Here is a 6,373-nt window from a genome sequence, read left to right on the forward strand (position 1 = left end):
CAATGCCTATTCTTTTCAGAACTACCCTCCTTTTCTGAAAAATAGATATTGGGATACCAGAATCTAAAAACAGACACATGATGAATAACATATTTTGGCACATTTCTGTCTTCCATTTGCCTGAGAGATGGAAAGCCTTTGAAATAAGACAAGAAATAAATGATATTACAGAAATGGAAATGGAGATATCTGAAAGAAGAGTAACATAGTAAGCTGAGAAATAATATTTACATGCCATTCATTGTTAATGACCATTTTCCAAAGGATGGAATCAGTTTTAATCCAACATATGCCCTGCTCTGCATGTTATAAAGGAGTCTATGGAAACCAGGACTCTACATGTATAACCTCAGATGAAAGCAAGAAAATGGAAAAGCCTACCCATGATTTATCTATCTTTGTAAGGAGATAGAATAACCAATAACAACAGTAATAATAATATAAATAATAAGATTTGCATGTGCACAAATGTTTTTTGTGAAAGAATACATGTTAATACAAAACATGTATAAAATTAAGTACAAAGTTGTATATAATATATTTAACATGCATAAAATATAATATAAATATAGCTAATATTTTTTACATTGTCTCACAAGTATTTCAGTGAATTAGTTGTGTATATTTATATTATGCTTTATGCATCTATTAATCTATGTAATCCTCGTAACCATCTTATGAAATTGGAACTACTAATCACCCATTTTACAGATAAGGAAAACTGGGGCACAAGACTGTCAAGTACCTGGCCTACCCTGTATGATTAGTAAGTAACAGGGCTGGGAGGTGATGAGCCACTGGCTCCAGAGTCCTCAGTCTTAAACAAGCAGGTGGAACCATTAACCACTAATGCCAAGGCTTCTGAGAATACCATCCAGGGGGCTAGACCAGCTTCCGGAGGTTGAAACCATGCTGGGTTTCTGAGAAGTGACAGGGCAGAACCAACTCTTAGCCTGCAGAGGTGACATCCAGGTAAAGTTGGAATCCATTGGGCAGGGCAGCCAAGGTGTCAGTCTGAAATGTCCAGACTTTAAAGTAGAAGCCAGGTTTGGGGTTCTAGCCCTCATTACTACAGAAGAGTAATTAGGAGGCTGGACCAGAGCCAAGGGGTTCCAAAGGGCAAGTAGGGGGCTGATTCTGCAGTGATTTCCCTCAGCTGCTGCTGTTTTCCCAGGCACCATTTTTAAGGCTCATAGGCCTCAGTAGTGGGTGTGAAAGAAGCTTTTGGAGAGATTGAGCTAGCCTGAACAGTAAAGACTGGACCCCCAGGACCCTTTAGGACCTGCTATCCTGATTTCTTCTTCTCCCTTCCACTGTACCCCAGACAGCATCAAGAGGAAATGCCTCCAGAGGCATTGTCATTGCATTGTAGTCTTTTTCCAGCAAAAACACAGGCAGAAGAATAATTGACTTTTTCTAAACTTCTTGTGGCCTACCTCTGGAACTAAGCACAGTGTGGAGAGCTTTTACTTTATTTGATAAAAGCTGTGTTCAGCTGTAGTGATGCTGGGGGAAATGAGGTGGACAGGGAGGAATGAACATTTACTGAGCACATGCTATGTGTCAGACATCGCGCCTCACACAATTATCTCATTTAGTTCTTACCGCTATAAGATAGATCCCATTATTATTCCCATTTCAAAGGTGAGGAAACTGATATTAAGTAACTTGCCTAGGATCACACAGTTGATAGGTGATTGAACCACACATGTCAATTCCAGATAAGGAAACTCTGAATTCCACACTCTTACTTACCACACTATACTCTCATGTTAGTCTTCATTTATCTAGCCAGAAATGACTGATAATGTGATTTTTTTTGCCTCATATTTTTTTAAATATATGTATTTTATTTACTTTTTACAGAGAGGAAGGGAGATGGGTAGAGAGTTAGAAACATCAACGAGAAAGAAACATCAATCAGCTGCCTACCCCACACTCCCTACTGGGGATGTGCCCACAACCAAGGTACATGTCCTTGACTGGAATAGAACCTGAGATCCTTCAGTCTGAAAGCCGATGCTTTATCCACCGAGCCAACCTCTGGCTTCATATTTTGATGGAAGAAGGGTACCTTTAGGTCCTAGACGAAGTTCCAAAATATTTGAACGCAAGAGATTTTCTAACAAAATTTAGGTGTGACATTTCAATCTCAAGAGGAGAAAATTACACAACTATAAACACAATTACTTACGGTTTTAGATATTCAGAACTACTTTTCATGTGCCTGCAAAATAAAATGGGCAAAAAATTTCCATTCACCGCACAGGAAGCACTCTTGTTTGCTTTTATGTTATTTTTTAAAATTATTCCATGACTTAAGAAGGTTTTGATTTGCGTGTGCAGATGCCTGTGTGTGCAAAGGTGGAGAATGGAAAGTCTGTTAGATTAAAAGTGGAGTGTTTATTATGACTTATCTTGTGGGCACCACAGTTCAAGGTAGTGTGTGCTTGCTTTTCTGAAGTTTCACCGGTAAATATTTTTCTTTTGCTTTGCTTGAAACTCACGGAAAGCAACATCTGCATGTTTAGGGGTCCACACACAGAGGCCATTGAGTCCAAACAACGGGTTAAAATGCGGTCCAAAGTACCTGTGTGTCACCTGACCTTGGCTTGCCTTTTTGAGATAGAAAAGCCCAGAAAGAGAGGGTTCTTCCTCATCAAAATTGCTTCTCTTAGCTCATTCCCTTGATTGTTGAGAGGCAACACCAGCCAGACACTTAGCCAGGAATCCCTGTGTCAGCCCTCTTCACTCTCCACTAATATATATATATATGGCTAATATGCAAAGTGTCCCCTCAGGAGTTCTACTGGGAGACCAGGAGTTTGATTGCTCACTATGACATGCACTGACCACCAGGGGGTGGCACAGAAGGAAGAGAGGCCCTGGCCTAGCAGCTGGAAGGCCCCAATCAGCCCTGATCACCAGCCAGGCTTAGGGACCATATCTGTTCATGAATTTCATACATTGGGCCTCTAGTTTACCAATAAGCCCCATTCTTTTATTTTCTTCTGTCACATGTTTTTCTCTCTCTCTTGCCAGGGTCACTGCCTTAGATCAGGCCTCCAGCATGTCTCTCCTGGTCTTTCTGTCCCCACTCTTGTTCCATTTCAACCTGCCTCCACACCAACCAGAGAAAGTAATCTTTGTAAAATGTAAATCTAATTTATCTGTGCTTCCCTGCTTAGCGTCCTGTCAGTCTAAGATAAGGCCCAAACTCCTTATAGGACCCTTGACCGTAGGCCTCCAGCTCCTCTCCTGACACATTTGTTCCTTCTTCCTCCTGCACTGACAGTGTCAGAACTATTGAATGATTCTGCCTTCCCCACATTCCCAAGCTAAGGCTTCCCCCACCTGCCAGGAGCCCTCTTCTTGTCCCCACACCCCCTCCTCACCAGCCCAGCTTCTTTTCTTCTGCAGAAATCCCACCATTCTTCAGATCTTTGCTTATATGCCCATCACTTCATCAAAAAACAAAAGCCTTTCCTGACCCATTCGTTTCACTTCCAGCCACTTCCATAACTAGTGTCCATTGGGTAGTTTTCCTGCATCCTCCTAAGGCCCCTCTATGTCCCCCATTCTAGAACTCATCATGCTACTGTAAAGACCTGCTTGCTTTCTTGCAGCCCCTACTGTGAGCAGCATCAGAACAAAAACCAAAGATGCCTTCTTTGCAGCCATATCTGCAATGCCCAACACAGTGCTGGGTCATAGCAGATGCTCCGTAACTGTCTCGACTGAATGAGTAGCTGAAGAATTATTGACTTTTGAAGAAACTATTGCCAACTAGCACTTTGCTCTTTGAATTGTAATGCATGATGTGAGGGCAGGAAATTATCAAGATGTTTCTGTATTTCACATTGAAATTAATCCAACAAATATTAAAAAATAACCATCCTCATTTAGCTCTTATCTGATCATTTGTCCATCCAAGTCATCAAACAAAAGAACCTCCTATTTTAACAGCCAAATCATATTTTCTCATTTAAAAATAATTAACCTATAAGGCTCTGAAAACCAGTTGCCCATTTCCACAAATGATAAATAAATCACAGTGTAAGATATGACTATAAAGTGATATTATTAATACTTTTAACACAAATATCCAACTTAGTCATAGCTTTCATTGGCAGCAAAGCTTTCATTCTGATGATGGTGCCATCGCTCAAACCATTATGAAACAGCCCTGGACCCCATTCCCTCAGTCCTGTCTTTTGATCCTGGACTGCCTTCCTAGAGCTCCTTCCTTCATTTATAAATCCTCTGATGCTGGGACCGGTTTGGCTCAATGGATAGAGCGTCGGCTTGGGGACTGAAGGGTCCTGGGTTCCATTCCGGTCAAGGGCATGTACCTTGGTTGCGGGCATATCCCCAGTAGGGGGGTGTGCAAGAGGCAGCTGATCGATGACTCTCTCTCATTGATGTTTCTAACTCTCTATCTCTCTCCCTTTCTCTCTGTATAAAAAATCAATAAAATATATTTTAAATATATATATATTGAAATATATATATATAAATCCTCTGATGATAGAATTTATCTAATCATTAACACATACAAGCACATTTCCTCAGATACTATAACCCCTGTCACAGTCATTTCTCTCTTCTTTCTTAATAAGGATAAGTCCACACTCAGTCTCTGCCCCTCAGTGCTTCCTAGATACTCCTCAATCCACTGTAGATGGGTTTCTGTCTCTATCATTCTACTGAAACTGCTTTCCCAAAGCCCACTCTATGGACTCCACATTGCCAACTTCAACCAACACTCTCTATCCTTCCCTTCCTTGACCTCTGTATCACTTGATGCTATACTTATTTTATGTTGATGTTATACTTCATCTTGAAACAGTTCCACCCTTTCCTGACTGAGTTACCAGAACTAAGGGCCATTCTGCTCATTTTAGGTTGCTTTGTATACCTCTACTCTGATTTATTCTATGTTAAATTTAAAATCTAAACTCTCAGAAGAAAATCTTTATCCTCTTAATTTCAAACAACACTTCATTGGAGCTACTCTGTGGTCCCAGGTATGATCAGACTCATTCCTCTCTTCTTTTTAACTCCCATCTCTTAGACCCCTTCCAGCTTGGGTGTTCCTGCCAGTTGTAATTTCTCTCATCTCCTAAATGTTGATGTTGATATTCCCTAGAAATTGAGCTTCTATTCCTCATCTTTCCTCATTCTATCTACTCTTCCTGAGTGACCAAGCAGATAAAGTCACTGGTTAATTTAAAAAAATTAAATGGGCTAAAATACTGTCCCAATTATGCCCCAATTGATTGATTATTTGTCTAGACTTAGTGGGACAAAAGCAGGTGACCAGGAGTCAGCAATAATGGCCAACCCCCTGGTACTTTAATGTCTAGACAGCTGAGCCGAACCAGAACACAAGACACACAAGATAGAACTAGTATGCAGTCACACAGTGTTTATTTACCTATTCCTAGGGGATCCTAGGCTCAAAGGCCGCCCGGCGAAGCACACTGAAGGACAGACGATGAAAACAGAGATAGGCGGGAGGCCGCAGTTGGTTCAGGCTCACCCAGCAGAGCAATCAGGAGCTGGTCTCTCGGAGTGACATGGAGTCCTCCTCTTATCGGGCAGGAGACCACAGCTGAAGATGGTATCAGGGTTATATAGGCCGGGATAAACAACTTGTGCCCCTACCAGTGTGGGCCAGACGGTGTGCCTTATGCTGGGAGCAGGGCGTTTACACTTTAGGGCTCAGAGCTTTTACATCAAGATAGTGGGATGTTCATTAATTTTGGAAGTTACATAGTATCGGGGGTTTCCATACAGCAAATATTTCACACAATAATTATCTCATATATTAGAAGGGTTACATTATTATAACAAATACCAACAACATTTTTCTTCTGTGACTCATAATCTGATTTTAAAAGCTATTTCAAAAATGTTTTGAACCACAATAACATTGTTAAAATGAGTACATAATCCTTCCAAAAGACTAAAACTCATAGAAGACTCACAAACTTATATACATACAAGGGCCAGGTGGATAAAGAAAAATGAATGAAGTAGACCAGCTATAAGGCAATAGGGAGTGGTGGAAATTGGGGCAAATTACAGAGCATATAAATTAAGAGAAGCAGCCAATCAGATCCAGTGTCCATTGCCACAAGAGAATGTGAGTCCAATATAGCCATATCTTCTGATTTTTTCCAAATAAATATGAAAGTCAAGTCTTTGTGGGAAATATCCCAATGTTTACATTTTGCAACTTATTCAAAACACTTAAAATAAAGTGAGAGCCAACACTATAGTAGGCAAACATATCTGAAGATCCAGTTTGGCCAGGTACTACCAAATTTTTAACCTCTGCTTCAAAGGATAACATGCACTTGGCAGTATA

This window comes from Pipistrellus kuhlii, unplaced genomic scaffold, assembly GCF_014108245.1.
Source record: "Pipistrellus kuhlii isolate mPipKuh1 unplaced genomic scaffold, mPipKuh1.p scaffold_m20_p_7, whole genome shotgun sequence".
Taxonomy (NCBI): domain Eukaryota; kingdom Metazoa; phylum Chordata; class Mammalia; order Chiroptera; family Vespertilionidae; genus Pipistrellus; species Pipistrellus kuhlii.